This window comes from Trichechus manatus, unplaced genomic scaffold, assembly GCF_000243295.1.
Source record: "Trichechus manatus latirostris isolate Lorelei unplaced genomic scaffold, TriManLat1.0 scaffold00045, whole genome shotgun sequence".
NCBI classification, from domain to species: Eukaryota; Metazoa; Chordata; class Mammalia; order Sirenia; family Trichechidae; genus Trichechus; species Trichechus manatus.
In genome coordinates, this window is record NW_004443981.1 from 9,270,393 (window position 1) to 9,293,906 (window position 23,514).

The following is a 23,514-nucleotide window of genomic DNA, read 5'->3' on the forward strand; positions in this document are numbered from 1 at the left end:
TCATTTTAATGTTCTACCGTATTAAAGAGTTCTTAATTTCAAGTATAAAATGCCACTCAATCATAAATTAGAGGTTAAAACACAGGGTATTTTGTTTCCTTTCAAACTCCTAGAGAAAGATGGTTAAGGAGCAAACAGTTCTGTGTCAAAAGATGCAATTCTCAGCAGGCATGGGGCTCCTCCGTCAGCCAGCGGCACCTTTTCTGCACTGGGCCCCCTTCTAGGGGAGGTGGGGCTGAGAGCTTCAGAGGCTGGCCTATGAGGCAGAGACCTAAGCCCTTCTGAGTGGTGTCTTACAAAGGGGAGAACAGACACAGAGAGGGTCCCACAGGGGGAAGATGCCATGTAAAGATCCATCTACAAGCCAAGGAACGCCAAAGATGCCCAGGGTTCCCAGAAGCTGGAAGAGACAAGGAAAGATCTTCCCTTAGAGCCAACAGAGAGAATATGGCCCTGCTGATGCACTGGGTTCGAACTCCTAGCCTCCAGAACTGGGAGACAATACATTTCTATTCCTTAAAGTCACCCACTTTGTGGCATTTTGTTACTGCAGCCCTAAGGAGACAAAGACACTGGGTCATCAGGTACAATGTCTATTATTCTCAAAGTCTAATGTTGGAAAAATGAAAAATAAAAATGAGATCAGACACAAGCCAAAACACAGTGCCGTATGTGTAGAAGATAAGCAAATGCATCTGTTAAATAATAAAATTGCTAAAGCCCCAAAGAATGCTTTTGAAGTTAATTATTTTTATGCAAAGAAGTAACAGCTGAAGGAAGAAATCTATGCAAATTCACATTTTCTAGTGACGTACCTGTGTGTCATATGCCGTCGGAAGGTTTATCCAAGCTTGGTCAGGAGGAGGATACTTCAATAAGGAAAGATGTGAGCAGTGTCAAACTTGTCCTCCTTCAAACAAAGCAGTGGGGTCCCTTATCTAGGAAGGAAGCATAACACGTGGTCAACTCTCATCTGCAGAATTTTGAAAGCTTTTCAAAATAGAATTTCAAAATGTAAATTTCCATAAAATGCAACTAAGAAGTTTAAGATAAAACATTTTAACCACACTATATGCAGATGTGGTTTGAGTTATCAACCCCCTTTTTTAGTTGGACTCGAATTACAAATCTACATATCTCCAGGTTATTTTCATTTTTAAATCACTTTTATCGTGAAATATTATGTACACACAGTATTATATACATATTATATACACATAGAAGAGTGGAGGAAACATATATGTACAGTTTCATAAACATTTACTACACAAACACTAGTGTAACTACCACCCAGGCCAAGGAATGGAGCACTGCCAGGACTGCAGAAAGGCTGGGTGCCCCTCTCTGATCCCAAATCCATTTCTCTCCTCTAAGTAACTACCACCCTCACTTTTAAGGAGCCCTGGTGGCACAATGGAGCCCTGATGGTGTAGTGGTTAAGATACTGGCTGCTAACCATAAAGGTCAGCAGTTCAAATCCACCAGCTACTCCTTGGAAACCCTAAGGGGTAGTTCTACTCTGTCCTGTAGGATGTCTACAGGTCGGAATCGACGGGACGGCAACAGGGGGGGTTGGGTGGCACAATGGTTAAGCGTTTGGCTGCTAACCAAAAGATTGGCGGTTTGAACCCACCCAGCAGCTCCGAGGGAGAAAAGACCCAGTGATCTGCTCCCATAAAGATTACAGCCTAGAAAACCCTAAGGGGAGGCACTTCTGCTCTGATACATGGGGTCACTATGAGTCAAAATCAACTTGATGGCATCTAAAAACAACCCTAACTTTTATGGTTATCATTTCCTTGCTTTTCTTTAGAGCTTTATAGGTACATAGCCCTAACATATATAGTTTATTTTCGCTTGCTTCTGAATTTTATATAAATGGGATCATTTTGCATGTATTCTTTTGTCTTGCCTTTTTTTTGGCTCAACATTATTCTTGCTGTACCTGTAGTTTATTTTCATTGCTGTGTAACAATCCATTGTATAAATACACCATAACTCACCTGTCTATTCCCTTGCCGATGGACCTCTGAGCAGTTTCTGCTTTGGAGCAATTACAAATGATACTAAGATCTTTTTGCTACAGATATCTCAAGCACATAGGCATGCGTTTCTCTGGTGTACATATCTAGAAGTGTGATTGCTAGGTTACTGGTAGTAGAGATTCAAAATTACTACATACAGTCAAAATATTTTCTAAAGCAGTGATAACAATTTACACTCCCACCAGAAAGGTATGAGAGAGTTTCTGTTGCTCAACATTTTCAAGACTTCTCAGACTTTTTAAATCTTGCTAACTGAATGGTTGTGGAGTGGTATCTTAAGAACTCTTTATTATATAGAATTTTGTAATTATTTTGAACAAAGAATCCATGAAATCTTATATCTGGCAACTGCTGCAATGGAGATTTAATTTTGCAACCACATAATCATTCACTTTTCCTATGGTTACTGTACTTTGATTTCTCTCCAGATATTCTTTCCTTGGAAGATGAGGATGGCACAGGACTGGACAGTGTTTCGTTCTGTTCTACATAGGGTCACTATGAGTCGGAACCGACTCAACAGCACCTAATAACAACATTCTTGCCCACTCTCACTCCACAAGCTTCCAGAGGCACTGACTCCAACTCTGGGTGCAGGAGGAAGCATGTGACTTGGACCTGGCCAATCAAGCATTCTGTTCTCCTGGGCAGAGATAGGTTCGTCTCTATAAACACACAATCCACCAAGTCATAACTAACAAAGTCTTTTCTTCCCGCTCTGGGACTGAAAGAGACTCTCACTCTTTCCCAAAAAGCACACACAAGTCTGGAGCTGACACTGCCCTCTGGCAAGTATGAGTGAAGAGCCTGTCTGAGAACAGAGCAAACACGGACAAAGATGTTAGGGAAGAAACTGACTGAACGGGAACATCTGCAGCCAGCCCCACCTTAGATTTAGGTGAGTCAATAAATCCCATTTTTAACTTGAACAGCTACAGTCAAGTTTTCTAAAATTTACATCACAATGAGCCCTCACTGATACAATCAAATATTTAAAAACATGGGTTTTAATCTACTCAAGAAACTGCCTGGGTCAATATGCATAGATCACGCATATATACATACATACACACATTCCCAAAATTCTTTCATTCACAGTTTTATTAATTCTGAGCCATTTATCACCCAAACCTGGACTACAGTTCTCGACAAATGAACAAGATTAGGCCTGAACGTTTCTTTGGCAAGAGAACTAAAAATCAATAGCTGTAATTTACGTGTCCACTATAAACACTTCACTGAATATGCTATCCCTGTCAGGCTTTAGTAATAAAGTTATGGTAACCGCATAAAACATGTTAAGCAGCAGCAACCCCTGTTTTAGTCTCAAGAAGTATTTGGGTAAAACTGGAATGATTTCTTCCTTTTGAAAGTCTGGTGGAATATAAAATGGAGCCATATGTGCCTAAAAATGTGTAATTACTGATTCAAATTTTAAAGTGGTTATAGGATTACTCAAGGTTTTCTATTTCTTCTTCAGTCACTTTTATTAAGTTGTATTTTGTAAGAAATTAATTTTATCTAAATTTTCAAATATACTGGCATGATGCTATTTATAATATTATTTAACGATATTTTTAATCTAATGAATCTATAGTGATTTCCATTTTTCCTTTCATTTCATTGATTATTTGTGCCTCTGTTTTTTTCCTTATCAGTCTTATCAGAGGTCTGTCAGTTTTGCTAGACTTTTAAAATAAACAATTTGTTTGCTTTGTGGATCTTTTCTACCTAAGTTTTCCACTTGATTAATTCTCGTTATTATTTTCTTCTGGCCTGTTTTTTTGTCTTTTTCTAATTCTGATGTTTAGCCTATTTAATTTTGAGCCTTTCTTCTTTTCTAAGGCTATGTATTCTACAAATTTTGTTATGTTGTTGTTAGATGCTGTCGAGTTAGTCCAGACTCATAGTGACCCCATGCATAACAGAACAAAATACTGCCCAGCTCTGTGCCATCCTCACAATGTTTGAGCCCATTGTTGCTACCACTGTGTCAATCCAGCTCATTAATGATCTTCCTATTTTTTGCTGACCTTCTACTTTACCAAGCATGATGTCCTTCTCCAGGTGCTTGTCCCTCCTGATAACACGTCCAAAGTAGGTGAGACAAAGTCTCACCATCCTCCCTGCTGAGAAGCATTCTGGCTGCACTTCTTCCAAGACAGGTTTGTTTGTTCTTCTGGCAGTCCATGGTATATTTAATATTCTTCACCACCACCATAACTCAAATGCACCAATTCTTCTTTGGTCTTCCTTGTTCATTGTCCAGCTTTCGCAAATTGCACAAATTTTGATGTACAGTATTTTCATTATCATTCAGTTAAAAATATCTGCTAACTTGCATTACATCATCTTCTTTGACCAATAGGTTATTTTAAAATATTTCTTTATTTTTAAACTCTTGGGGATTTTATAATTATCTTTTTGTTACTGATTTATAGGTCAAGTCTACTGATGTTAGAGATCATAATCTGTATTATTTCAATGCTTTGAAATTTACTGAGACTTGCACTATGGCCCAGTATTGGGCAATTGTTTATAAATGCCGTTTGCTTTAAAATAAAGTATATGTTGCAGTTTTTAGACAGAATGTTCTATATGTGTACATTAAACCAAAGTTATTAATCCTGTTTAAAACTTTTGTCTTTACAGATCTTTTTGGGGGTGAAGGTTGGGGGAAGGGTCCTTCCTGCTTGTTTCATCAATTACTGAGATGTTTGTTGAAATCTCTACTATGATTATAAGTTTGTCTATTTCTCCTTGGGTGCATGTCAATTTCTACATTGTATATTGTGAAGTCGTATTATTATGCTCATCTACATGTTAAATTATTATGATTTCCTTTGGGATTGCTAACTTTTTATCATTATAAAATATGGTAGAGACTACATGTTCACTAAAATAATTTCCTCTACCTCCTGGACACAGTTATATTTCCCAGTCTCCCTTAAGTTAAGTTTGGTTATACAACTTGAGGTCTGCTGAATGGGATGTAAACATATGTACACCTCCAGGCCTGGCCCATGACCACTTACGTGATTCTCTCTTCCCCAAATGCAAAGGATCCTGCAAAATACTCCAAGGTCCTAGGAGATGGCAGAGTCACAAGGTAGAAGACACTTGAATCCTTAAATGACTACATAGAAAGCAATCTGCTAACTAGGACTATCTTGTTGGACTCTGTGTGAGCAATAAATGAACATGTTCACAATAAGCTGAAATATTCAGGTTTTTGTTACAGCAACTAGAGTTACTCACACGGTAACATAAAATGACACTTGTTTGTAGTACTGCTTTTTGCCTTATATTTTTTCTGATACTATACAATCTTGTTTTAGGTTAATATTTACATGGTTTATCTTTTTCCATCATTTTACCTTCAACCTTTCTGAATCCTTATGTTTTAGATGGGCGTCTTGCAAACAGCATACAGTTGGGGGTTTTAAAAAATCCAATTTGACATTTTCATCTTTTAACAGGAGCACTTGGCCTATTATTGGAAGTAATTACTCATATTTAAATCTATGATTTTACCAGGGACTTTCCATTTGCCTTCTTTTGGATGATTTCTTATCATTCCAGTCACCACTCCCCACTAAACTGGAAGTTACATACTCTATGTCTATTCTTCTAGTGATTAGTTTAGAAATTATAATGTGTAGCTGACTTATCAAAGTTCAATGTTAATCAATATGTTTACCCTTCTCTGGGAACCTTAAAACACTGACTCCACTTACCGTATTTACAACTTATAAACTTCTCTCACGTGTGTATACATATGTGTATATATTTAAAACCTATAAGTCACTATCAAGGTTTTATATAATATTCATTTAAATACACCTACTGTCTTTGTTTTCTAGTGCCGTCATAACAAAAAAGTCAAGAGTAGGTGGCTTTAATCAACAGAAATTTATTGTCTCATAGTTTTGGAGGCTAGAAGTCCAAATGAGGCATCAACTAAAAGGGAGGGGTCTTCCTTGTCAGTAGCCCCAGGCATTCCTTGGCATTCACTGGCTTGTACATGGATCTTCATGTGGTCTCTCTTCCCTGTATGTCTCTCTGTGTGTCTGTTATAAGACACCACTCAGAAGAGATTAGGTCTGGGACCGACCCTACTCTAGCAGGACTTCATTAACATTAAAAAACCCTATTTCCAAACAGGGTCACATTCACTGGTACACAGATTAGGGCTTTAACCTATCTTTTTAGAGGGCATAATTCAATCCATAACACGTACATATATACTACTTGCTTTGCTCTTCATTCCTTCTTGCAGCTCAGACCTATCTAGAATAATTTTCCCTCTGCTTGGTGGCAAACTCTCTCTTTTTGTTTGTCTGAAAACATCTTTGTTCTTGAAGGATATTTTTGCTGGGTACAGAATTTTTTCATTCAATATAATTATTATACCACTATTTTTTTTGGCTTTCATTGTGTTGAGAAATCAACTGACTGTTATTCCTTTGTAGGTAATCCCCCCTCACACACACACAAATGCTTTTAAGATTTTCTCCTTGTTTTTGGTTTTCTGCAGTTGCACTATGATGTGACTACATGTGAATTTCTTTTTACTTATCCTGCCAGTAATTTGTTGGGCTTTCTGAATCTGTGGTTTAGCATCTTTTATAGTTTCTGGAAGTTTTTCAGTCATTATCTTTTCAAATATTGTTTCGCACTGTTCTCTCTCTCCTCACCTTCTCAGACTCCAATTATACATATGTTAGGCCTCACTATTTTACCTATGTCTCCTGTCTTCCTTTTGTGTTTTCCATTATTTCTATCCCTGTACTCCATACTGATTTCTCCTTTTGGTCTATTACCATAGTGGATTCCACTGACTGATATTCAGTATTAAACCAACCTTTCATTGCCAATGAAATAAACCTCACTTGGTCTTTATATATTATCCTCTGTATATGTTGCCAGATTCTATTCGCTAAACTTTATTGGGAATTTTTGTGTATATGAAAAATACTGCTCTGTGGTTTTCATTACTTGTAACATCTTTGTCCAGTTTTGCGATCAGAATAATGTTGGCCTTACAGAATGAAATGGGAACTATTCTCACCTCTTCTGTTTTCTGAAAATGTTTTTTGTCCGATTAGTATTATTTCTTCCTTAAGTGTTTGATACAATTCACCAGTGAAATCATTTGGGCCTGAAGTTTTCTTTCAGATAAAGTTCTTAACTATAAATTCAATTTCTTTAATAAACAGACTTATGCTTGTTATATATTTCTTCTTTAGTGAGCTTTAGTGGTTTGTGTTTTTCAAGGAATTTGTTCATTTTACTTAAGTTGTCAAATTTATTGGCATAAAATTATTTATAATATTCCTTATTATCCTTTCAATGTCTGTAGGATCTGTCATGATAGCCACTTTTTTATTCCTGATATTGGCAGTTAATGTTTCTTTTTTCTCCCCCGATCAGAAATTTTTCTGGATATAATATATATCTTTTACTTATTACAGTGTACTTTCAAATAATATACTACTTCAAGTACAGAACCCTGTAACACCATACTTCCATTTCTCCTATCCTTTGTGCTATTGCTGGCATTTATATATCTCTACAATTATAATAAATCCCACAAAACATTTGTATCTTTGCTTTGTATAGCCAATTATTTTTCAGATATTAGAGATGAAGCTATTTAACAATCTATTTAACATTTCTATTTCCTTGAATTTCTTTGTGTATATGCAAATTTCCATCTAGTACCATTTTCCTTCTACTTGAACTTTAATGTTTCCTGTAGTGCAGTTCTTCTGGAAATACATTCTCTCAACTTTCCTTGGCTAACAAATTCTTTATACTTTATTTAACCTTCATTCTTAAAAGACACTTTCACTGTGTAGAGAATTCTAAGCTAACAGTTTTTCCCCCATCGGTATTTAAAAAACGCTACTCCATTGCCCTCTGGCTTGCACAGTTTTTGACCAGAAGTCTGCTGTCATTCTTATCTTTGTTCCTCTGTAATAAGCCTTCTTTTCTTCTGGCAGCTTTTAATAATTTTTTCTCTTTATCACTGGTTTTCAGCAATTTGACTATGAGATGCCTTGATATGGTTTTCTTTATGTCTACTCTGGACTTTTTTGGCTTCATGGTTTGTCATTTTTATCAAATTTGGAAATTTTTCAGTCATTATTTTTCAAATATTGTTTCCATACCTTTTTCTCCTCCTCCTGGGACTCCAGTTATATGTCTTAGATGAGTTACACTGTCCCACAGGCCACTAATGCTCTGTAATTTTGTTCAGTCTTCTTTTCTCTCTGTGCTGTATTTTGGATAGTTTCTATTGCTATGTCTTCCAGTTCACCACTTTTCTTCTGCAGTATCTAATCTGTTATCTACTGTAGTTTTCATCTCTAGAGGTTCCATTTTGCCTTTTTTATATCTTTCATTTTACTCATTATGCTTATGTTTTCTTCTACATTCTTGAACATATGCAGCATATTTATAATAGTTATTCTAATGTCCTTATCTGTTAATTTCATCATCTCTGTCCGTTTTGGGTCTGTTTCTATTGATTTTCTCCTGGTTAATATATTTTCTTGCTTCTTTGCATACCTGGTTAAATTTTTATTAGATGCTGGACACTGAATTTTTTTTTTTTTTTTACATTGTTGAGTGTTGGATTTCACTGTATCTCTTTATATATAGTTTGGGCTTTGTTCTAGGAACGCAGTTAAGTTACTTGTAATCAGCAACTGAATCAGTAAATCTATAAAAAGTCCAGAGCAGCCTTTCAGTCTAGGGCTAATTCAGCTCCACTACTAGGGCAATATCCTTCTGAGGAATCTACCAGATGCTTTAGATGAAAAGGCTGTTCCAAACCCATCCTAATAAAAATTAAAAAGCAAGCCTCCAAAGGATCTAACTGATTCTACTCTGGCTGGTGGGAACACAAACTATTCCCAGCCCTGTGTGACCTTCAAGAATTGTTGGATCTAGTCCTTCTTGGTGGTGGTGGTGGTGGTGGTGGTAGTTGTTTTAAATATGTTACTGTCTTAGATGAAAGTTTACACAGCAAATTAGGTTCCCCTTTAACAAGTTTTACACAAATTGTTCCATGCCATTGGTTACAATTTTTACAAAGTGTCACAATTCTCATTTTTTCCATTCTATTTGTTCTGTTTCCATTGATGTAGCTTCCCTTCCCCTCCTTGCCTTCTCACCTTTGCTTCTGGATAAATGTTAACTGTTCGGTCTCATATAGTTCGCTGTTTAAGGGATCATGTTACTCATGAGTGATAGTGTTTAATTTATAAGCCAGTCTATTACATAGTTGAAAAATAACCCGCAGAAATAGCTTCAATTCCATGTTCAAAGGTTATCTTAGGGCAATAGTCTCAGGGGTTCTGGTGATTCTTTTCCTGGCTTAGAGTTCTTTCCTTTCACACATGTGCAGATCAGTATTCAGCCAAAGCCTCCTGGGGTCCCTCTAAAGATCTCTGAGGCTGTCTTCTAAGCAGCTACCTCCTCTCTAATACTTTGCCCCACAAACTCCAGCTCCCTTGGCGTTCCCAAACTCTGATCTCTGTTTCTTCACTTAAGTGAGGCCAGTGGCTCTGTTTGGCTTCCTTCCCTCTGCACTGCAACCTGGAAACTGCCTCTCAGCCAGGGTTTGGCAAACTATGGCTTGTGGGCCAAATTCAGTCAGCCACCCATTTTTGTAAATAAATTTTTATTAAAACACATCCATACACATTCATTTATGTACTGTAGCACAAAAGCAGCCCCAGACCAAGGCAGAGTTGAATAGTCGTGACAGAGACTGCATGGCCTGCAAAGCCTAATGTATTACTATCTGGCTCTTAATACAAGAAAAAGTTTGAAGACTTCTGCTCTAGAGATTAAGCTGGAATAATCATAGGGCTCATTCCATTTGTTTCTCTTATTTCAAGGAACACAGTCCTAACCTGCCTGCCTGAGACACAACATTTAAGGGTGTGTCAAAAAACTCAGTAATCGAGATAAATATTTTAATACAATACTTCTAAAAACCCAGATTAATGCAGAAAAATCCATGATCAACAAAACATCAGAATTTTAAATAAAGACAGGGTCAATAATGATGCCATGCCAAGTCATACTGGAGCCTGAGGCAAAAGAAAAAAATCATTAATAGCAATCCTGTCTTAATTATTTTTAATCATGGTTTCTTCCATTAAAATTTTTTTTAAAGTATTGCATTATAAAACATTGTTTATGTCAGCTGCTGAGTTTTTGGTGCCCCGTTAAATTCTGCACCCAAGGCAAGCAGGCAAGTGCCTCACTCACCTCCCTCTAGTCCTGGTAGGAGGGTACCTCTGGACCTTGGTATTTCATCATGGCGGAAACAGAACTGACTTATTAAGTAGAACTGGACTAACACCTTATAACTACAGGGGGTTATCTGAATTGGCAAACTAAATGCTTTCTTTCTCAGAGATGTCTTAGAAACAGAGATTGCTTCAATCTGGAATGTTATGCTCTGATTATTTCCCACTATTTGCAACAAATGTCTCATATGTACATGTTCCAACACACCCATCAGAGGAGACCATAAAATGTTTGTCAAATGAATATAAATTAGTAAACAAAAGCACTATGCAAATAGGAAAAGTACTATAAGGGTATAAAAACTTTGTTACAATTACTACATAAGTGTATGCACACAAAGATAATGTGACTGCAAAACAATACTGTAATTATATAGTATCTGGTGATAACCCATTACATTATGAGGTACACCAAAAAGAGGCACATGCTGCAACTGCTACCAAGTCCATTTATTTTTGGTGAAAGTAGGTGCCCATTCTCTGAACAAGTTAGTTCAATGTAAACCAAATCAACCAACAAACTTCCCTTCCTGATTTTGCAGGATTACCACCCTTCTAAAATTAGTGAGTTCATTTTCTAAATATTCCCAACTCCTATTATTATCTAATAAATCTGATAGGAAAGCACTTGGCAAAAAAAAAGAACTGTCTCATTACTATGTGAGAACAGAAGAACTTCTACACATATAGCCAATTTCCTCATATTCTTTATGTTGTTTGTTTCATTTTCTAAGGGACAGGTGCAAGGAAATATTTTCAAATGTGACGACAAAAAAAGCTTTTTTCTTGATTAAAAATTTTATGATGTTAAATTTAGATAAACACGCCTGTCAGTTTGTTGTACTGCGGGGGATTACAAGCTGCTGTGATGCGGGAAGCTATGCCACCAGTATTCAAATACCAGCAGGGTCACACATGGCAGACAGGTTTCAGCTGAGCTTCCAGACTAAGACTAGGAAGAAGGACCTGGCGATCTACTTCTGAAAAGAATTAGCCAGTGAAAACCTTATGAACAGCAGCAGAACACTCTGATACAGTGCTGGAAGATGAGCCCCTCAAGTTGGAAGGCAGTCAAAAGACAACTGGGGAAGAGCTGCCTTCTCAAAGTAGAGTCGACCTTAATGACATGGATGGAGTCAAGCTTTTGGGACCTTCATTTGCTGATGTGGCACAACTCAAAATGAAAATAAATGGCTACAGACATCCATTAATGATCGGAACCTGGAATGTAATGAAGTATGAATCTGGGAAAACTGGAGATGGTCAAAAGTGAAATGAAACACATACACACTGATATCCTAGGCATTAGTTGAAATGGACTGGCTTTGGCCATTTTGAATTGGACAATCATATGGTCTACTATGCTGGGAATGACAACTTGAAGAGGAATGGTGGTACATTTATTGTCAAAAAGAACATTTCAGGATCTATCCTGAAGTACAATGCTGTCGGCGATAGGATAATACCCATACGTCTATAAGGAAGACCAGCTAATACGACTATCATTCAAGTTTACATATCAACCACTAAGGCCAAAGATGAAGAAATGGAAGATCTTTACCAACTTCTGTAGTCTGAAATTGATCGAAAACGCAATCAGGATGCATTGATAATTCCTGGTGATTGGAATGCGAAGGTGGAAATAAAGAAGGATTGGCAGTTGGAAAATACGGCCTTGGTAAAAGAATGACGCCGGAGATAGCATGACAGAATTTTGCAAGACCAACAACTTGTTCATTGCAAATACCTTTTATCAACAACATAAAGGGCAACTATACACATGGACCTCACCAGATGGAATACACAGGAATCCAATCAACTACATCTGTGGAAAGACACATGGAAAAGCTCAATATCATCAGTCAGAACAAGGCCAGAGACTGAATGTGGAACAGACCATCAATTGCTCATATGCAAGTTCAAGCTGAAGCTGAAAAAAATTAGAACAAGTCCACGAAAGGCAAATTACAACCTTGATGAGATTGTTAACCATTGTCATAGGGCAACATTTGTAGTAACTGTTAAACGAGAAACTATTTTGTTCTGTAAGCCTTCATCTTAAGTGAGAATAACAGCACAATTGGAAGAGTGTAGTCAATGTCACTGAACTGTGTATGTAGAAATTTTTGAAACGGTGTATCTTTGGCTATGTGTATTTTCACCAAAAAAAAAAAGGTTGAGAATTTAGAGGGTTAATATGTTGTGGGGTTATTAACCAATGTCATAAAACAACGTGTGTACTACTGTTTCATGAGAAACTATTTGTTCTGTAAGCCTTCACCTGAAGTACAATAAAATATAAAAAAAAACAACAACAGTAAATTGTATCCAAAAAAAAAAAAAATTACGAGCTTGAGTATATTCCACCTGAATTTAGAGACCATCTCAAGAACAGATTTGACGCGCTGAACACTAATGACCGAAGACCATGTGAGTTGTCTAATGACATCAAGAACATTTATACATGAAGAAAGCAAAGAGTCATTAAAAAGACAAGTAAGAAAGAAAAGATCAAAATGGATGTCAGAAGAGACTCTGAAACTTGCTCTTGAATGTTGAGTAGCTAAGGCAAACGGAAGAAATGATGAAGTAAAAGAGCTGAACAGAAGGTTTCAAAGGGCGGCACGAGAAGACAAAGTAAAGTATTATAATGACATGTGCAAAGACCTGGAGGTAGAAAACCAAAAGAGAAAAACACGCTCAGCACTTTTCAAGCTAAAAGAACTGAAGAAAAAGTCAAGCCTTGAGTTGCAACACTGAAGGATTCTACAAGGAAAATATTAAATGATGCAGGAAGCATTAAAAGAAGATGGAAGGAATACACCAAATCACTCTACCAAAAAAACTGGTCCACGTTCAACCATTTCAGGAGGTAGCATATGATCAGGAACCAATGGTACTGAAGGAAAAAGTTCAAGCTGCACTGAAGGCACTGGCAAAAAAACAAGGCTCCAGAAATTGATGGAATACCAGTTGAGATGTTTCAACAAACAGATGCAGCACTGGAAGTGCTCACTTGTCTACACCAAGAAATTTGGAAGACAGCTACCTGGCCAACCAACTGGAAGAGATCCATATTTATACCTATCCCAAAGAAAGGTGATCCAACTGAATGTGGAAATTATCAAACAGTATCATTAATATCATATGCAAGTAAAATTTTGCTAAAGATCATTCAAAAGTGGCTGCAGTGGTATATCAACAGGAAACTGCCGGAAATTCAAGCCAGATTCAGAAGAGGACGTGGAAGCAGGGATATCATTGCTGATGTCAGATGGATCCCGGCTGAAAGCAGAGAACACCAGAAGGATGTTTACCTGTGTTTTACTGACGATGCAAAGGCATTTGACTGTGTGGATCATAACAAATTATGGATAACATTGCAAAGAATAAGAATTACACAACACTTAATTGTGCTCATGAGGAACCTGTACATAGATCAAGAGGCAGTTATTCGAACAGAACAAGGGGACACTGCGTGGTCTGAAGTCAGGAAAGGTGTGTGTCAGGGTTATATCCTTTCACCATACTTAATCTGTGTGCTAAACAAATAATCTGAGAAGCCGGACTATATGAAGAAGAATGGGGTAACTGGATTGGAGAAAGACTCATTAACAACCCGCATTATGCAGATGACACAACTTTGCTTACTGAAAGTACACAGGACTTGAAGCACTTACTGATGAGATCAAAGACCACAGGCTTCAATATGGATTACACCTCAACATAAAGAAAATCAAAATCCTCACAACTGGACCAATAAGCAACATCATGATAAATGGAGAAAAGATTGAACTTCTCAATGATTTCATTTTACTTGGATCCACAATCAACATCCATGGAAGCAGCAGTCAAGAAATCAAAAGATGCACTGCACTGGGCAAATCTGCTGCAAAAGACCTCTTTACAGTGTTAAAACGCAAACATGTCACCTTGAAGATTAAGGTAAGCCTGACCCAAGCCATGGTGTTTTCAATCGCCTTATACGCATGTGAAAGCTGGACAACGTATAAGGAAGACCAAAGAAGAACTGCTGCCTTTGAATTAAGGTGCTGGCGAAGAATACTGAATATACCATGGACTGCCAAAAGAACGAACAAGTCTGTCTTGGAAGAAGTACAACCAGAATGCTCCTTAGAAGCAAGGATGGAGAAACTCTGTCTCACATACTTTGGTCATGTTATTAGGACCAGTCCCTGGAGAAGGACATCATGCTTGGTAAAGTAGAGGGTCAGCGAAAAAAGAGGAAGACCTTCAGCGAGATTGACTGACAACAGTGGCTGCAACCATGGGCTCAAGCATAACGATTGTGAGGATGGTGCAGGACCGGGCAGTGTTTCGTTCTGTTGTACACAGGGTCGCTATGAGTTGGAACTGACTCAATGGCACTTAACAACAATATGCATATAAAACACTTAAGAAACACTTCCAAATAGCGCGATGTTTTCATGAGCGTCACAAAATAGTGCGTGTGTTTGTTACTACAAACCAGAGTATTTAACTCAAATTTTAATACAATAGGCTTTATGGCAGTCCATTCATAAATACCATAAGCTGGACATTTGTCACCCGGGGACTGCCTGTATTTCAGCTATGGCATTCCCAGAGTTTATTTATCATCTGAGGACTAACATATGACGTTCATCACCAGCTGCACCAAGGTAGCACCGTCAGCCGAGGCAAATGAGGTCACCTCTGACTTCAAGGAAGACATTTCAGACCTTGACTAGGCTAAAACAAATTTTTCACATCATTTACATAATTATTTGCTTAACTTCTAGTTACTTTAATATGAGAGTAGACAAGAAATATTTAGCTTACCTTTGAAAAGCATTCTCCAAAAGGATGTGAAAGAGGGGGAAGAAAAGAGCTACTGAAGAATGAAACGACAGCCCCATGCAGCTGAATAATTTTTTAAATCATTCTTGGGGGAAAGAAGCCATGTTTTGGAGCTATAATGCAATGATGAGGGTTTTCCTGTTTTTGCTTTTAGCATTGTAATAAATGTCTCTGAAGTCTTACCTACCTGAGTATTTAAGACTAATTTTCTGTCATCATGATCAAACATCCATTACTTGAAAAATGTCAAGCATATTTTTGCAACTACATAGAGTAGTGTTGGAAATCTAATGCAGTGTTTCTAGAATCTTTTTAATTTAATATTCTTTGTGCTACCTAAATCCTCTAAAATAAATTTACTTCATGATCAAATCTGACTCCTCCATTGTTAAAACTGCTAGATCCACCAGTACAAACATTCCTGTCATCTAACCGGTCATATTATTTTAGCTTAGAGCTGTACCAAGTGTGAAATCTTTCCAGGTCACCCTGAAATTTTCATCTAATCGGCCTTTCAAATAAACTATTCTGCAATGTTGGCTTTTGCTTAATATAGTTATGATTCATTGCAGTTTACTCAGTGAATTTAAATAGAGATTTGTTATGCAACATCAAACCTCTTAGGTTTCCCCAAAAATTTATCAATATTTTGAACATAAAATATTCTACTGTCAACACTTCTTATGCAAATAAAATGGCTATATTAATAAAAATTTCTATTGGAATAATATTAAAATAAATCTGTAAATGTAGGTTACAGCAGTGCTATGAACAACTCCAGAAGACTGCAATGAGAGCCTGGGAGCAGGGCATCCAGTGAGTGGGTTTCATGGCAGACATGCCGGACCAACGTCCACCTCCTGTTCTCGTGGTCTTCACAGTGCCCAGCACCACCTTGTGCACGGCCCCTGGCTGAGACCCAGACAGTCAAGGGTAGTCAGGACCACAACCTCCCCATCTGACTCCAGGGCACACGCCCTTCCTACCCTCGGATACGTTCCTACCCTTACACTAGGGGGGTGTGGGGAGTGCTGACCATACTAGGTGACACTGTCAGAGGGTGTGACATCAAAATGACTGTCTATAAAATTTTTGTGCATTGCTTCAGCAGAAATATATTTATTTTTACCAAAAAATCCCCATAGTTTATAGCAACAATTGTGAGGATGGTGCGGGACTGGGCAGTGTTTGGTTCTGTTGTAGACAGGGTCACTAGGAGTCGCAACCGACTCAACGGCACCTAACAACACCACAACATCCCTGTAGCTAGTTATAACAACAAAAATTTTTTCATAAGCCCAGCTTACATGTATCATTATACCTACAAGACTAAAACTCTATGCTAATTTACTGTTTGAATCTTCCAACGTCCTCCAGTCAGAGCTGCTGCCCAATTACAATGACGCTTCAAATCAAGTGGTTTTATCTGTATGCGCCACAAGCATGTGCTGTTGTTTTTGTTGCTGCTGATGTTTTTCCAGTAGCTGATTTTGTCAAATTTTCTGGTGTTTTAGCTACAATATTGTGGTAATTAGCATAGGGGGGTGACACCATTGAGTTACCACAGTGGGTGACACCAACCCTAGTTACGTCACTGCAGATGTGCCCAGTAAATATGTCTGAATGACGGCACTCCTTCTTCAGCTTGGTACTTGTAAATGTAACTTACAAGAAATGTCCTTAAACGAAACATCAAAAGTACGGGGCTAAGTTTTACTGGTTTTCAAAATTCCTTCACTCTCCTTGATAATCTCCATTCTTGAATCTGAGGGACTATTTAAATTTGTTACACCTCAATATATTTGTTCACTTACATGAGAAAGAACTTGAAGGGACAGTAAAGGAAGGAAGAACCCATCAGGGTATCAAAAGTCATCTATTCTCAGCTGTCTCCTAATCCTTGGAGGTGGGAAAAAATAGAAATAGTAAATAACATGAAAAAGTAGTAAATCAGTAATGGAAAAAAATTTTCTGAGTTGGATCAGCAAACACCTGGCAAATTCTGAGACAATCCTGCAAGAAGGGTCAATGTAGATCATCACAACTACCTAACAGGGTAACTCCAGCACTTCTGTTCAGTCATTCACGTGTCTATGGTGGGCCACGCACCCTGCAAGGAGAAGGGGAAAAGACGGACAAGGCCTCGTCCTCGCACACATGACCATCTACGGGAACAAGGATATAACACAGGCAGTTACGTGTGTGTGCGTGTCCACTGAAAACTACCGAAGGGGAAGTACATGGTGGACGCAGCAGTGACACCCACACAAGTGGGGTACAGGGATGGCCTTCCTGAGGAGGGGATGTGTAAACTGAAGGGTAAGTAGAAGTTAACTATTTTCTGTATTTCTCAGATTTTTAAATTATAAAATAGGTAAAGTCCATTCAAAAATCAAATGCTTAAAAAGTGGTTCAGTATTAAACATCAATTCAACATCTCATTTTATAGGTTGTATAGAAAATAAACCCCATTACAATTCTAGGGTATTGAACTTTTTGTTGGACAATACTGTTGTTGTTAGGTGCCGCTGAGTCAGTTCCAACTCATAGTGACACCGTGCACAACAGAACGAAACCCTGCCCGGTCCTGCACCATCCTCACAGTCGTTGCCATGTCTGAGCCCATTGTTGCAGCCACTGTGTCAGTCCATCTCATTGAGGGTCTTCCTTTTTTTTGATGACCCTCTACTTTACCAAGCATGGTGTCCTTCTCCAGGGACTGGTCCCTCCTGATAACACAACCAAAGTATGTGAGACGTAGTCTCTCTATCCCTGCTTCTAAGGAGATTCTACCTGCCTACCAAATGTCTTCCAGGCCTTAAATTATATTTCAAAATTATCTTTATTAAAGGTGATATAAGAGCGGTTTTTTCAATAACTCATACATTGAAAGCCTTGTTCTAAGTTAATATTATACCGTCCACAGAGTTTTTAATTGAGTAAATTTGAAAGCAGGGAGTGAATCTGCTTTACAAGATTTGAAGTTTCAAAGTTGTAATAAACCACACCACACATATAGATGAATGATAAAACCATTCATCACTTTTAGACATTTTCAGAAGCCCAGCTCAGAAAAAACAGGAATGTTCTAGGAACTGTGGATTCTGAGTTAAGGGTCTTAACTAAGAAAGATTCCCAGACTCTGGGCAAGGCACCCCCTGGCTGGGGATGAGAGGAGGCCATCAAGAAAGGCAGTAGAGGGTCATCAAGAAGGCCAGCAGATGGACCGCAGTAAGGAGGGAGGAAGGGCTGGACAGCCACGCCAAGGGGGCAGGACAGGAAGCCTATACAGACCCAGCTCCGACACTCACCCCCACGCCCTGGGGCTGGGTTTCCCCATCAGTGACCCAGTGGGTTGGGGAAGAGGAACCAAATTAGATTAGTTCTTGAAGTTTCAGCATTTTACAATCTGTCTTCAGTAGTCCAAGAGGCATCTCCTCCTAACCAGAAAGTAACCCAAGCCCCATCGCAAGCCTTTCTTTGCACAATGTTTCAACTGAGTCTGTTGTGCTCTGTGGGACCGTTTCAGTGCTACAGTGGGAACCTCTAAGACAGCAGCGTTGGCTTCCTTACGGAGATGTTCCACAGCTGAGCACAAGCTGCGTGGGGGCACCTCAGAAGGCTACTTACCCCAATCTGACGGTCTAAAGACCCTTGCAAAAGAATTCTATCTAATGAATCTGCCTGCGAAATGCCATCTTGTAACATATGAGGGCTCATCGAAGCATGACAATTTATTATTTTTAATTGAATACCATGTCTGTTTTTGACAAGTAAAGATACTGTCCTCCTTCAATTAATTCTTCCTCCTAAACCAAAGAACAATTTTAACGAGATTACATTGCAGAATTCATTTTTAGTTTATCACAGACTTCTAATACCAGCGCCCATTTCACTTGCCGTAAATTAATGGTGAGCCCTCATCTTGACCTGAACAGCAGGGAACAAAGAATACCTAGGTTTCTTCCTTCGGGGTTTTCTCTCATCTAAACTACCTAGGAACGTGAGGGCAAACTATTTGCTGAGGCACCTGCCTCAGAGGCCTGATTAAGTTAAGCCCTTAGGCAGAGAACATCTAGATTACTGGATTCCTCAGATCAAGAAAAATCTGTCTCCTCCACGATCTAAAAGCAAAAAACTTTCTCTATCTGAAAGGTTACTTCTAAGAGTCTTTTGATGAAGTTCTCCCTTAAGAGGGGAAATTCAATCCTCTCTCACAAGTACAAACACATTTATCCTGGGTTTTCTATACAGGCCAAAGAGAAACTTCTGAAGACTGTGCTCTTGATCTCCTTCTCATGTTCTGGATTTTCCCACATTTTACCACGTGCCTGCTGAGCAACAGGGCCCAGATGCTACTAGATCTGCCCCCTGGTCTTCTTCCTTCCCTGTCATGTTTACCCGCCATCCCCAAATCTGCCACGACCCCATCACTCCCAAGTTATCCAACCAGTGACAGGGCTCCCGTCATGTGCTGATACGGCACTGAGAAACATCTTCCTGCCCTTGAGCTCTCAGTCTAGCGGGGTGACAGGCAGGGATGAAGTACCACAAGGACACCCACAGTAAAGGCCCCAGAATTAGGGTGGCACCACCGGCATATGTCCCTACCTCGTCAATTGGTATAGACAGCAGCTGAGCAGGAGACAGGAGGCACAGGTGGCAACACTGTGTCGGTAACAAAGACCAGGCAGGTGGCACAAGTGTGTTCGTCCAGGCCAAGGGCAAACAAAGTCCCACATCTGGTTTTGTAACTAAAGTTTTACTGAACCACAGCCATGCCTATTCCGTTACATACTGTCCACAACAGCAGGGACACCCACTGGCCCACAAAGCCTACGACACTTAGGACCTGGCCTCTTACACCTGGTCCAGGCTGTTAGCAGCCCCTTCCTCTTCCGGCCATGCCTCTGCTCCTGCCCAGGCTGCCAACTTTCATGAGTGCATGTAAAGGAATGAAAGAGTGTGGCTGGGAGGGCAGAGAAGTGTGTGCTTGGGGGCGGAGGGGGCAGGGGAGAATGCAGTACGTGTCTTGCTCTGCACTGAACTCGCTCCTCGCTCACCGGATGTCCCAGCACTGTGTTCTGATCCAAGACAGAGCTTCCAGAGACGCCCTTCCTGCCTGCAGCATAGTCTCTGCCCTTACTGAAAGCTCACATCGTATCAAATATTTGACATGAGCTTCCGTCCACGTTCACACGCAGACATTCATCAGCACTACAGCCAGCCCAGCTTCACGCACAGCTTCTCAGCTTCTCTCTTCAAGGTGAAGAAGCCACGCACCCAGCAAACAGCAACGGAGTGCCCACTAGGTCTTAGGCACCCAGCACCACCGCGACATATGCACACACAGCAGTCCTAATCTCCTCTTCGTATTTGTCTGTTGAGTAGATTAGACTTCTTCTTCTTCTTCTTGTTAGTTGCTGTCGAGTCAATTCAAACTCATGGTGACCATGTGTGCAGAGTAGAACTGCCCCACAGGGCTTCTTGGCTGTAATCTTTATGAAAGCAGATCTCCAGGCCTTTCTTCCAAGGCACCTCTGGGTGGGCTCCAACTGCCAACCTTTCACTTTCATGGCCAAGCACTTAACCATGTACGCCACCCAGGGACTCCAATAAGTTAGACTAAGAATCCGACTATGGTTTTGGAGTGATGGAAGTGTTCTACACTTCAACACTGGTGACGACGCACAACTCTGAGTATACTGCAAACCACTGAATTAAACACTGACGGTGAATTTTATGGTATAGGAATTATATCTCAATGAAGCTGATATTTAAAAAAGAAATTTAAAAAAGTCTGATTATCAAATAAAAGTCTGAATTTCTTACGCTTTCTATCTCTAGCATGTGATAAGAGGCCATCTCCAATACTGCTGAATGAAAACACTAGGGATTCCAGTAACTAGGCGGCATCATAAATTACCCCAAAATGTAGCGGCATGAGACACCCACTTGTCACACCCACAGATTCCGTGGGCCAGCAATCTGGACAGGGTACAGCACGCGTGGCACAGCTCTGCTCCACACAGTCTGGGACCTTGGATGGGAGGCACGAATGCTAGAATCCTCAGAAGGGCCGTTTGCTCACACATCAGGGGCTGCTGACTGAGGCCTCAGAACCACTCCAAGAGGCCCTCTCCAGGGGGTGTCTCTGTCGAGTCTGGGCTTCCTCACAGCATAGTAGCCGGCTTTCTCCAGAGCAGGTGTCCCAAAAAGAGAGGCCACGCAGAAACTGTGCCCTTTTTAAGACCTAGCCTGGAAGTCACCAAGCATCACTTCTGCCATACTCTATGGTAAGGCAGTCACAGACCCAGCCCAGACCCAAAAGAAAGGGACAGCGATGCCTACCTCTTGGTCAAAGTCGCACTGTAAGAACATGTAGGATGGGAGATGTTATTGAGGCCATTTAGGAAAATACACTCTCCCATACTAAAATCTCAATCTTGAAGACTGTCAAAGCAAAAGCTTGGGTTTAACTCGCATCTGACTAAAAATTGATTTGTACCAACTCTTGTAGGTTGAGCCTCTTCCAGGTATTTCTCTGTGTTCTGTGTCAGTAAATACAGTATGATGACCTTGATTTAATCTGCGATGATCACGGTTACTGTGGGGTGACCACCGGGCACTTCAGCTTTCCCATAGAACACCACAGACAGGCTGCGGGCCAGTACACAGGGCCCAATCTGGTTCAGTGCTCACCACAGCGCAAGGTCTGAGGGGCAGAGGTCAAGCCCTTCTCCCCTGGGGATGTCTCTGGCCAACTGTGTGGAAGTTTAATAAAGGACCAAAGAGAGAATGACAGGAAGACAGGGATTCTCTAAATTCTAAATTACAGAGTTCTATTCCTGTTATTATGATAGGCCCCTTCTGATAAAAGAAAAACAACAAATGGAGAGCAAACCTCTTCTGTCAGGAACGTGATCCTTAGGAGAACAGAAAGCCAGGAGCAGCCCGGAGCCAGGTTTCTGATCCGAGACCTGGTTCTGACCAGCTTTGGGACCTTAACCAAGTGGCATAACTTCTTTGGACCTCAGTTTCCTCATCTGTAAAATAAAGAGATGGAATTAGATTCCTAACTGAGGCCTGTAGGTGAGTGACCGCGATATGCCCACTCACGTGCACCTGGAAAGTCAGGCCCACTGTGAAGTTCAACTAAATCAGTTGCCGTTGAGTTGACTACGGCAAGGCAGAAGTGCTCCGTAGGGTTTTCAAGGCTGTGACCTTTTGGAAGCAGATCACCAGGCCTGTCTTTCGAGGCACCTCTGGGCAGGTTCAAACCACCAACCTTCCGGTTAGTAGTTGAGTGCTTAGCTGTTTGCACCACTGTGGTGCAATGTATTGCTTTTGTATGGCCTTTCTCACCATGGTCTTGTAACTCCCACCCAAGTGATTGGGTGGGACTGTGCAAATAAAGTAACTGTGGCCCACCAAGGCGACTGGTCAGTTTTGCCATCCTGATAGGCTTAAAAGAGAGCCAATTCCAGGGCAGAGAGAGGATCCCACCTCCACCAAGGAAGAAGAGCCAAGAGCGGAGCATGTCCTTTGGAGACTTGCTGGAGGAGTAGGGTGCCTCCAGGCACTTGGTGGACCTAGGTTTGCTGACCCTCAGAGCAAGAGCTGAGCACCTTTGGGCCAAAGCTTACTGCCGAGTGGGGGAGACCTAAAAGAGCTCTGTAACACTTGCTGAGCAAGGCAGAGGCGAAGCGGCCACAGAGAGGCGTACCTGTGAGCACGGCTGAGAAGAGGCTGTCTTGATGGAAGAACTGTATCCTGAGCACTCCTGAACCTGAATTGTAACCTGTTACTTCCCTAATAAACCCCATAATCATGAGCATTGTATATGAGTTCTGTGTGGCCACTGCAATGAATTATCGAACCCAGCAGAAAAGTAGAGAGTGTTGAGGGAGGGACGGCTGGTGTCAGAATTGGTAAAGATGGCGGAGAGGAGGCATCTGTCCTCTGCCTCACAGGAATCAGCCTTGGGCTGTTGATCTTGCTTCTCCTTCTCCCTTGTGAAGTTAGAGGCGGTCAGATGACTCTACAGCCAGGTCATTACAGCCACTTAGGGACTCTTGAAGTCTAACTACACGAGCTGAATGTTTATTAACAAACACAGTGAATTCCACACGAGTGTGAAAAGTGTTCCTAGAGCCTGGCCTGGCCCTCTCATAGGAGGACTGGCCTTGGCAGCCATTACCCTGTATGGGGCTGCTCAGCAGCTTCTGCCACCCCTACCCTCAGACCCAGGCCTCCTCTGCACTCAGGCTGTGTAGATGTGTTTACAAACATTAACAAGTAGA

General features: G+C 40.3%; 1 protein-coding gene across 2 annotated transcripts in view; it reads right to left on the reverse strand.

Annotated features, from left to right (window-relative positions):
- TRAF3 (TNF receptor associated factor 3) overlaps nt 1-22,955 on the reverse strand; it is an 81,002-nt gene extending 58,047 nt beyond the window's left edge. Inside the window, exons 1-3 of one of the 2 annotated variants that reach the window (XM_023731770.1) lie at nt 22,938-22,955; nt 22,116-22,257; nt 816-938 (exon numbers count right to left, since the gene is read on the reverse strand). The gene's annotated coding sequence lies outside the window, so the exon portion shown is untranslated. Of the gene's footprint in view, nt 1-815; nt 939-22,115; nt 22,434-22,937 lie in introns of those variants that run through there. The other variant, XM_023731771.1, reaches the window with a different exon arrangement.
- Between the last annotated feature and the right edge of the window lie 559 nt (nt 22,956-23,514).